General features: G+C 37.5%; 1 pseudogene across 1 annotated transcript; it reads left to right on the forward strand.

Annotated features, from left to right (window-relative positions):
- Positions 1-5,239: 5,239 nt before the first annotated feature.
- LOC149210198 (receptor-like protein kinase THESEUS 1 pseudogene) lies at positions 5,240-9,630 on the forward strand (annotated as a pseudogene). Its single transcript, XR_016252943.1, has 2 exons — positions 5,240-5,782; positions 6,160-9,630. The product of XR_016252943.1 is annotated as a receptor-like protein kinase THESEUS 1 pseudogene (transcript).
- The last annotated feature ends 1,991 nt before the right edge of the window (positions 9,631-11,621 follow it).

Genomic DNA, 11,621 nt, shown 5'->3' on the forward strand with positions numbered 1-11,621 from the left:
ATAGACATTACTTGGACATTTTCTCATCGGATTGGCATGATTGCCATATAAACAAAATAAACAAATTTGATCATCATTTGAAAACATTCAAAATGCATGCAGTAAGCAACGAACGGAAGGATTTCAAGCAATGGAAGCACCGATGGGAAGGCACTTCACAGAGGCAAAAGTTGCATCAGTGCTTGAAAACTCTATAACATTGCAAATGGTAAAAATGAATTTTATGTCCAGTAAATTTTTTTTTTTTTATTTAACCTTGTTTTGGTGCACTTGAGAACACACACCGGTGCAAATTATTTACGAAGTGCACCATGGTTTTTTAAAATTAAAAACCATACCCTAGTGCACCATGTTATTTACACACCGGGGCATGTGAAAACAGGAATAACTCCAGTGCTTCATGGGAGTATAGCACCGAAATGGTGAAAATGAATTTTATGTCCGACATTTTTTACATTTAACCTTTTTCCGGTGTTATCAAGTAGTATATGCACCGATGCTTTGGTTTCAGCTAATGCACCACTTTTTTAAATTAAAAACCCTACAACAATGCACCATGTCGTACACGCACCAAGGCATCCTGAAAAGGTCAAAGCACCAGGTGTTCGTGGGAGTATAGCACCAGAATGGTGAAAATGAATTTTACAACCCACAATTTTTTAGTTTTACACTAGTTCGGTGCTATCGAGTAGTATGCTTATCGGTGCTCTAGAGTTACTTATAGCATGTTATTTTTTATTTAAAAAAAAATAACCCTCGAACGGTGCACCATTGTATATTAAGCACCAAGACGTAAAATTTTGTTAATGGCACCGACGCTTATTATATGAGTAGCACACCGATATTTCTTAAATTAAAAACCTTGCCTAGTGCCCCGTGCTTTTATGCACTGAGACTTTCATAAAAAGTGAAAGCACTTGTGCTTTATGTGAGTATAGCACCGAAAAGGTGAAAATGAATTTTGCGGTTAACCTTTTTTTAAAATTTAACACTTGTCTGGTGCTAATGAATAGTATACACACCGAGACGTTGTGAGAGTATAGAATCAGATTAGGCAAAATGATTTTTATGACTGACGTTTTTTTTTTAAATTTAATCATTTTCTAGTGCTATCGAGTATTATATGCACCAGTGCACATTAGGTACTTAGCGCATCATTATTTTTTTATTTGTATAAAAAATAACTCTGCCACATTGCACCATATGCTACTAAGCATTGATGCGTGTAAGTATAGTAACAAAATGGTGCGTTAGTGTATTATAGACACACCATTAAAAAACATCCGCTAAAACATTTGCTTACCGAACTCCGCTACAAATGGATTTTTGGGCTATTTTTATAGGGACTTTTGCAAAAACCTCTGCTAGAGGGTCTTTTTCCTTGTAGTGGTTGTAAGAACATGCATGAATGATCTCCCCATTAAATTTTTTCTTTCCAGTAATATAGAGAATGATAGGAACTGCATTCTCTCTGGTGGCAACTATCAACCAACGACAAATATACTAGCAAATTTTTATTTCAATGACATTACGTTTTTGGCGTGTGCGATGTTTGTTTCTTTATTTATTTGTGGCATTTATGTGGTGTTGTAAGTTTCTAGTCTTATTGTAATGACTGTAAATAAAGAGAGAAAAACCTGTGCGTTGTGCATAAGCTTTTCAGTCTTGCTGTAATTTTGAAATGACTGTGTGTCCATACTATTTACGATGTTTCTGTTGTGTTGTGAGTTTCCAATGTTATTGTAATTAGACAGAGCACAACTTGTGTGTATCCTCGGGGAGCTTTCTAATCTTGCTGTAATTATGAAATGATTATGAATTTGTACTATTTATGGTGTTTCTGTCATGTTGAGCTTCCAATCTCAGTGTAATTAGAGAGAGCACACAACTTGTGGGTATAGGGAGATATTTCTTTCACCATACATCCAAACCAAATTTTTGGTATTTGCACATGTGACAATCTGTTATAGTGGGAATGCCCAAAGAAAAAATGATCTCGACAACTCTAAATTTGATTTAAGTTTTGATTTTGGAAAAAATGTTGAAATGGGGATTTCAGAGCGATATCTACACATAAAATTTGTTCTACAAAGACAAATGTTTATAAGGGTAACCAGTCTTAACAATACTAACTCTCCACAACCCATAAATATTCCTAAGTTGTACGAGCGATCGTGCCTCATCTAAGTACGAAGGTGTGTGAGTGTGGAGGTGTGTGATTTTGTAGGACTGAGCAATTTTCATGCCCATGCCTTCTCCGATTGAAAATTTCCATAGATTCTATGAAAATGTGGTTTCACTATTCTTTGGTGTCTGCATATTCTCAACTTTTATTTCAAGTCAAAGTTTCTAGATCACAAGGATCTTTTAACTAGTGTAATATATGCTACATTTAAATTGAGAATCAATATTGACAACAATGGTCATTGGCGGGCATCAATACAATGGGTAGTGAAAGGCTAATTAACTCATTGTTGTAAACATGGTTAATTAATTAATTGACCATCCTACAAGAGAAAGAGTGTTCGAGAGGATGCTTGTGCGAGAAGATGCATGTGCCAGATATATAATGTACGGGAGGATGGGAGATAGAGTGTGCAGGAGGATGCACGTGCAGAGAAAATAACACAAACCTTCACACAAATCTCTCTGCTCATAGAGATGCAATGCCCCGTTCATTATGAAATAAGTTGCATTAAAGCTTTCACTATGAAAAGTAGCTATTATAAAGAAATGGCCTTTAAAATATTAGCAAGTGTTATTTACACATGTTAAAGTGCGAAGTTTCATTATTATAAAAAATGGCTATTAAAATATTAGTAAATCTTATTTACACACGTCTTGGGAGGATGCTTGTGTGCAAGGTTGTGTATGCGGGAGATAGAGTGTGCGGGAGGTTGAGAGACAAAGTGTGTGGGATGATGCATGTGCAGAGAAAAGAACACAAACCTTCACACAAATCTCTCCACACATAGCTGCAATGCCTCTTTTATTATGAAATAAATTGCATTAAAGTTTTCGCTATGAAAAATGGCTATTAAATATTATCAAATGTTATTTACACACGTTAATGTGCAGAGTTTTGTTATTATAAAAAACCATCCTTCCACACATATTTAAAAGCGTACAATGAATATTAAATAATTTTAAATCTAATGACAATTATATGAAACATGCTTTTTATTAAAATAATAAATATACAACCCTTTTCTTTATCTACTATTTAGGAACATATTTCACAAGGAATACTCCTCACGACATTTGGGACCCACAACAATTAATAATAGCTTCGAATATCAATGATTGTCTGAAAGGCGTTATTGAGTGCATAGATAGTTGTGTGGATGAGGCATGTGCAAAGGAAGTTGTGCGGGGGAACCCTGTGTAAAGGAAGTTGTGTGGAGGAAGCGTGTGCAGAGAACAAATGCTTTTGCGGAGAGATTTCACTGGGAGGAAATATTTGTGTAGGTGGTTGTGCGGAGGAAGCATGTGCGAAGAACAAATGCTTGTGCAGAGAGCTCTTATTGGGCAGAAAGATTTGTGCAGGTGGCTGTGCGGAGGAAGCGTGTGTGGAAGAAGCATGTGTAGAGATGAAAATGTAGGCACTTAATCAATTAATTAGCCATAACGATAGAGGCAGGGATTATGCTGCATTGCGACTATTAATCTTGTATTAGTTTCCTTTAGGAAGAAGAAAGAGCACAGAGCATTCACTACTTATGAGGGTGTTTGTTTTGTGATAGGGAATTGATTTACTATTATTTTTTAAAAGATTTTATCTCCAAGGAGGTGGAAGAACTCATGGATTCACATTATGTTGTAATAGATGGGATGATGAATTTTCCTCTTCTTAAAATGGATAATTGTTAATTAGCACCAATTAACTACCAAATTCTTTCTCATCTATAGGGGAATGGGGCTCTTGATAATGGTAGATTTTAAGTTTTACAAATAGGGGATCCTTCCTTCCAACATCTACTTTTTCTCCTCTATAGAACACAACTACCCTTTGATGTAGTGTTAGCCTTTATTTTAGCCATACATGTGATTATCACTTTTTTCCTTCTCACATTGAGTACAATTATGCTTAGTGTGCATGATCACATCAAATGACCACAAGGAATAAGTAATGGAAAGTTCATGCTTAATTTGATTTTCACCATTATGGCCTCTGTGTTGTTTGTCTTGTATCTTTCATTGTTACATATTGCATTCAAGAATGTTGTGGGCAACGAAACAATTATTGTATAAATGGAAATACAAGCTTGCATCACCATGGTTGTAATTATGGTTAATGTAATAAGATTCCTAAGGAACATATATTTAAGGAAGGTGAGAATTGAGAAAATTGAGATCACAATGTTAAGATTAACTTGTAAATAAAGCCTTTCATTACAAGATCTTCAAATTAAAAAATACACAAATTTCATCTCTAATAAAAACTAATTGTTTAGAATTAATATTTAGAATGTTGTTATTATTAAACTATTTATTAATACTTATAATTTTAGATTAACCAATAACAACTAATTTTATCTTTAAAAAGCTTTTTACTCTGATTAATTCTAAATATAAATACAGATAATATATTAATAAATCTCTAAAAAATAAATATATAACTAAAAAACAAATAGTATAATACCTAACGACAAAAATATATAACTAAATTTTCAATGGAAAAAATATTTATAACCTTTTTTGTATAAATATAAAATACAGTTAATTGTAAATATATTTATTTATTTTTAAACTAAATTTTAAAAACTTAGTCTGTCAATTAATAAAATTATGGATCAAAGAAATAACCTAACAGAATCAGAAATACCTAATATAAACATTAAAATTACGTTTCAACCTAAACCTGCGCGGGCCAATTCAAAGTGCTGATTAAAATGTGAAAACAAAAATGAAAAAAATATGCAGGCAAGTGCATCACGATTAGTGTGCAAGGAAAAGCTTCGCTGGATAAGCGCGTTGGCTCAATAAAGGAGCAGGAGCATTGCCTTCCAAGCCATGTGACAATGGGGTTCTTACCTAAGAATATCTCCAACCCCTTATCAACTAAAGTTTGTTTATTTTTTTTCAAAACGGCTGAGTTTGGAACACAGAAGGTGAGGTCAGCCATGTGAGGGCATGAGCTGTCAGCATCTGACAAATTTCTTAACAAAAAATTATTCCTTAAATTCACAAAATTAGCAACGGGGACCAACTGTTTCTAGCAAAATCTCCGACAGGACCGCCGAATCGGAAGGTAAACAGCTGTTGAAAAATCCGCCCACCGTCCGATTTTCTATAGTTTTCCGAATGTTTAAGCCGGATAACCGGATAACTGACACTGATAACGCGGTTCCATGGACGCCGCGTTTCATCAAGATTCGCATTGAAAATACCAGATTCAAATAGGGAGAATGGGTTGGATGTACTTTGATTAATCTATAGTTTGCGTATCTTTTTCAAACGGTATCTCGAATTTGACTGCTGAATCGACTGAATTGAACGTGTGTGAGAGAAAGAGGTGAGCTGGTAAATAGCAAAGGTGAAGGGGATTGGCATTGGGGGTTTGGGTGAGGATATTTGGATAAAGGAGAGCCAGATTCGAGCTTGGTTTTCAATGGGCATTCAGACTGCAGAGTCAGTTTTGTTTTCTGTGGGTCCGTCTGCTCGAGTGGTGACAGGCTGTTGGAGCTTTACAGGCAGTAGAATACATTGGAAATAGATGCTGGGCAGCACGTTGTTCGGTGGATGACATTCAACATACTCATCTGAAGGAGCTGTAATGGAGGTGAGTTGTAAGGATGCCGAGTTTTGCGCTATAGTTTCTCCCTGGTAGATGCTGGCATTGGTGTTTTATATAGGTTGTTTTGAATATTGTGTAGTTCGGTTAAGTGCGAGATAAGGCAATGGGGGCTTATTGATATTTGGATTTTGTATTCATGTCCCTTGGTATGTGGGTTCTGATTTAGAACAATCTAAATCTGGATTCACATGCAGGCATTGATAATAGTATTGGGCATTGCGAAATTTTGTGTGTACATCTTAGGAGATTGGGTTCAGGGTCCATCCCCATTGTCATATTGCAGTTAGGCTTTCTGTAGTTTATAATTGAAGGACACCATGATCTGAATCTTATTTTATTCTTGTTCCTTGAAAAACAATCAGGCCTGGTTTGAGTTGCATTGCTAGGGTGTTGGTACGTCCGTCTGCACAATCAGTGCTCGTTACGGTGGTTGGGGATATTGATGTGTTTGCAGAGAGGGTGCCCATTTCCAAAACAGGCCTTTCAGGGATATTGTCTGCAAAGCATTTGACAAAGGGGCTTTCGTGCTGGGTTTTTGGTTATCCAAATATTGCATACATTGTTCAAATTGGCCAAACATCGGAATTCAAGCTGCCAACTGTTGGCATCTCCGAAGACTTTGTATCTAGAGCAACAGGCTGGAGGGTTTCTGTTGCCTGGTCTGGGATACTAGGGGAAAGGAGGAAAAATTGAGAGTAGTAGTTCTCGACAATATGATCAGTCCGAGGATGGGCACCCTGCCCATCCTCTCGTGGAAGGGGAAACTTGTGCTCTGTATATGGGGTTTTCTAGCTGCTCAATCTCTATCTGCCTTCACTCCAACAGACAATTACTTAATTGATTGCGGGGCATCAAAAAACACCACCGTTGAAGGGCAGATCTTTGAGGCGGATTCGTACTCATCATCCCTTCTTTCCACAAGCCAGGATATCCTGGCCACTGTTCAGAGCGCCAACGTTCCTTCGGATCTCTATTTGACAGCCAGGATCTTTACTCAGCGCTCCTCTTACACCTTCCAAATTAATCTGCAAGGCTGGCACTGGGTACGTCTGTATTTCTATCCTGTTCCACACGGTAGCTATGATCTTAAATCTGCAATATTTTCTGTTACAACAGATCAATTCGTTCTCTTGCACAACTTCAGCATCAACACAGATGCAGAGAGCACCCTGTATTTGTTTAAGGAGTACCTCATCAATGTGGCCTCTGATAGCTTGACATTGAACTTTGCTCCTACGGGCAATTCACTTGCATTCATAAATGCCATCGAGGTTGTTTCAGTTCCAGATGAGTTGTTGTCTAACCAGCCTGTTACCTTACCTGCTATTTCTTCTTTTGTTGGGCTCTCTGGATATGCTTTGGAGACAGCATACAGGATCAATGTTGGGGGTAAACTGGTCACGCCTATGAATGACACTCTTGGTAGAACTTGGGTACCTGATCAGAGTTATTTGACTTCTAGTGGTACTGCTAAATCTGTCAGTGTCCTTGCCAGCAGCATTAAGTACCCCACAACAGTCACGCCAGAGATTGCTCCTAACTCTGTCTATGCCACAGCAGATGAGATGGCAAATGCAAATGTGACCAACCCCAATTTTAACATCACTTGGATGTTTTCTGTGGATCCAGATTTTAGCTATTTTGTTCGTATGCACTTCTGTGATATTGTGAGCTCAGCTCTCTACCAGTTAGTATTTAACGTCTATATTAATAGCCAAACTGCCATCAATGCTCTCGATCTTTCTTCGAAGACATTGGTCTTGTCTACTCCATATTACACAGACTTTGTGGTGAATGCTTCATCTGGATCAAAGAACATATCTGTCAGTGTTGGTCCTTCAAATGTTGATACTATTGCTCCCAATGCCATCCTTAATGGCCTGGAGATTTTGAAGATTAGCAATGATGCAGGAAGTCTGGATGGTCCTTATTCTGTTAATGGTGTCATTCCTAGTTCATCGAAAAGCAGCAGCAAGGTAGGTCCCATTGTAGGATCGGTGGTGGGATTTGCTGCCCTCCTTGGGCTGATGGCTACTATCTATTTCCTATTTTGCAATCCAAAGTCAAAGTCAAAGTATTCTCATCCTGCTTGGTTGCCTCTTCCTTTGTATGGAGGAAATTCCCATAGCATGGGTAGTAAAGTTTCCAAGAGTAGTTCTAGGAGTTATGTTTCCTCAGCACCCTCAAACCTTGGCCGTTACTTCACATTTGCTGAGATACAGCAAGCTACAAACAAATTTGATGAGAGTTTGCTTCTCGGTGTTGGTGGCTTTGGCAAGGTTTATCATGGACGGCTAGAGGATGGTACTCAAGTGGCTGTAAAGCGAGGTAATCCCAGATCTGAGCAGGGTCTCACTGAATTCCAGACAGAAATTGAAATGTTGTCAAAGCTTCGCCATCGCCATCTTGTATCTCTGATTGGTTATTGTGAGGAGCATTCTGAGATGATTCTGGTCTATGAATACATGGCTAATGGGACTCTTAGAAGTCATTTGTATGGATCAAATCTTCCTCCATTGTCGTGGAAACAGAGGCTTGAGGTATGTATAGGAGCAGCCAGGGGTCTCCATTACCTGCATACCGGGGCAGCTCAAGGTATCATTCACAGAGATGTGAAGACCACCAACATTTTGTTGGATGAGAATTTTGTGGCAAAGGTGGCAGACTTTGGACTTTCAAAGACTGGACCCACTCTGGATCAGACTCATGTAAGTACTGCAGTGAAAGGTAGTTTTGGGTACCTTGATCCTGAATACTTCAGAAGGCAACAACTGACAGAGAAATCTGATGTTTATTCTTTTGGAGTAGTGTTACTGGAGGTCTTGTGTGCAAGGCCAACTCTTAATCCTGTTCTTCCCAGAGAACAAGTCAATATAGCAGAGTGGGCAATGCACTGGCAGAAAAAGGGCAAGCTTGAAAAGATCATTGACCCTCACCTTGTTGGGACCATTAACCCTGGTTCTCTGAAAAAGCTTGGGGAAACTGCCGAAAAGTGCTTGGAAGAGCAGGGCATTGACAGGCCTGCCATGGGAGATGTTCTATGGAACCTGGAATATGCATTTCAACTACAGGAGACAGCCATGCAAAATGATCCAGATGAGAATAGTACAAATCATATTGCAGACCTTCCTTTGCACTGCCCAGAGCCTGAGCCTTTTGATACTAGCGTTATTGGCAGAGGTGTTGGTGGGAGTGATGATGATTTAGAAGATGCGACCACAAGTGCAGTGTTCTCACAATTGGTGAATCCTCGTGGGAGGTGATCACAGAACAATTTAACTTCGGAATGCAGCTAACTGGATGCAGATTACTACACAACTTTGTAGCTGTCCAACTGGCTCTATGAATGCAGGTGCCCTGTCTCTCCTGGTTACACCAAACACCAGAACCAAACTTTATGCTGCAAAGTTCAAGCTTCAAAGGGAGCTATATCCATGCTATTTGATTTTTCATATTTTTTCCTCCGTCTGCCTGATGTTTCAATCTTATATTATTTCACATTTTAAATGTTGATTTTTCGATGATTTATTTTAGATTTCAAGCCTGTCCAACGTATTGAAGCTTGCCTTGGGAAGCTGTAAAATATCCCATGTCTAAGCTGCATTCACTTTTAGACTTTATATGCTCTTTTTTCCTCTTTGTGAACGATCCATTGGGTGGCACTCAAAATTTCTGTAGACTTTAGAGATTCTGATGTTCTTCACTGAATAATTCAGAATTTATATATAGATTGTATTTCCGGAGAGCTGCATCCGGATTGCCTAACTTTTAATGCAAGTTTTCTTGGCAGCAAATTCAGAAAGGGATGAAATAAATCAGAAGCTTCTTCTCCACTGCACGTGATTCTTATTCTTTTCATGGAGCACATTTAATGTTTTCTGCAGAAGATTTTAACTTGATAAATGTGTTTTGTATTGAAAAAGAACTAAAAATTGTTTCTCGTCTTACATGCTATCAAATTTGTATTATATTGGATATTTGCGTGTTTGCAAAGTAGGTAACTGCAATTTCTTGTTTATGCATGATTGGCAGTGTTGGTATTTCGACAGGGTTATGAATTTGCCTCTAGGAGATACTGTCCAGACTCCAACTTGATGTAATTTTCCTTTGATGATACTTGCGGTGCTTTTAGTTTTGGTCAATTAAAAATATAGCTTTCGTAACGTTAGTGTTGGATATATGCTATTTGTATTTTGCAATATTCAACATCTAACAGAAAATTGTACTCCAGTTGTTTATAGCTGTTTGAAGTTTCATTTCAACTATTGCTTGTTAATGCAAATGCAAAAGATCTTCTGATGAATACCCACATTTTGAACAATTCTCCCAAGGAAGCTGCATTCGAATGTCGAACATACAATGTTTATTGCAGATTGTGTCAATCTAGTTTCTGAAATTTGCAACTTTCAGAGAGAGAGATCCTGTCTGCAGCTTCTTGGAACCAAATGTATCTTAAACTTGCTGATATTTCTCTGGAGAGTAAGAGTCAATACTTTTGCAGAAGCTGACCTGCAAAATCTGGGTTCTAATTTTACTAAACCGATTTTCCTTCTCCCCCTCTTTAACATCCCTACTTAACTCAGACTGGAAGACATTAGTTAAATAAAAGCTCAAACGGCTATAAAAAATTTCTGATGAATACTCACATCTTGAACAATTTACTTATGGGAGCTGCATTAGAAAGTTCAAACATAGAAGTTTTATTGCAGACTGAGTCAATCTGGGTTTTGCAACTTTCAGAGACGGAAATCCAGACCGCAACTTCTTTGAACCTAATGCATCTTAATGTTGCTGATAGTGGCTCTGGAGATAAAAGGTCAAGAATATTTGGAGAAGATGATTTGTGAAATCTGGTTTCTAAATTGGTTAAACTGATTTTCCTTCTTCCTTCTTTAACATCCTATTTAGATTAGGAAGATTTTTTCAGACTGTAGCACTTGTGGTGCTTTTAATCTCTATAAATTTATCTTTCGTAAGTTTAGTGTGGACATACGCTCTTTGTATTGTGGGACATTATAGTACAGTTATTTAGAGCCATTTGAGATCTCAGTTGAAGTAATGTCTCTTAATGAAAACGCAAGAGATTGTATGATGAATTCTCACATATTGAACAGTTTACTTATTTGAACTGCTTTAGGCAGATTGAGTCATTCTAGGTTATGTAACCTTTAGAGATAGAAATCCTGACTGCATTTTGTTGGAACCTAGTGTATCATAAGCCTGCTGGCATCTTTGGAGAGAAACAACCAATACTTTTTGCAGAAGATGACCCAAATGACCAACAGAATACATGTTCTAATTTGGTTAAACCAATTGTCCTTCTCCCCCTCTTTAACATCCCACTCAGATGAGGAAGGTTTATCAGACTGTAGTGCCAGCACTGTTTAATTTTTGTAGCTTTATCAGAATCTAATACCTGCCCTGTTTTTTTTGTAGCTTTATCAGACTGTAGTACAAGCCCTGTTTAATTTTGTAGCTTTATTAGACTGTACAACCAACTGTGCTTATTTTTGTAGGTTTATCAGACTGCATGGATGTATGCTCTTTGTATATTGAGGCATTCAACATGAAATAAAAATTGTAGTTCAGTTGTGTATAAATGTTCATTTAAACTAATGTCTCTTGATGAGAGTGCAGAAGACTGTCTGATGAATTCTCACATTTTGAACAATTTACTTTTGGAAGCTGCATTAGATAGTTAAAACATAGAAGTTTTATTGCAGACTGAATCAATCTAGGGTTTGCATCTTTTAGAGAGAAATCCTGATTGCATTCTCTTTGAACCTAATGCATCATAAACTTGCTGATATTCCTTTGGTAAAAG

The sequence above is a fragment of the Pinus tabuliformis genome, chromosome 1_2 (genome assembly GCF_031772625.1).
Source record: "Pinus tabuliformis cultivar Carrire ecotype Pingquan chromosome 1_2, CPIR1, whole genome shotgun sequence".
Classification (NCBI taxonomy): Eukaryota; Viridiplantae; Streptophyta; class Pinopsida; order Pinales; family Pinaceae; genus Pinus; species Pinus tabuliformis.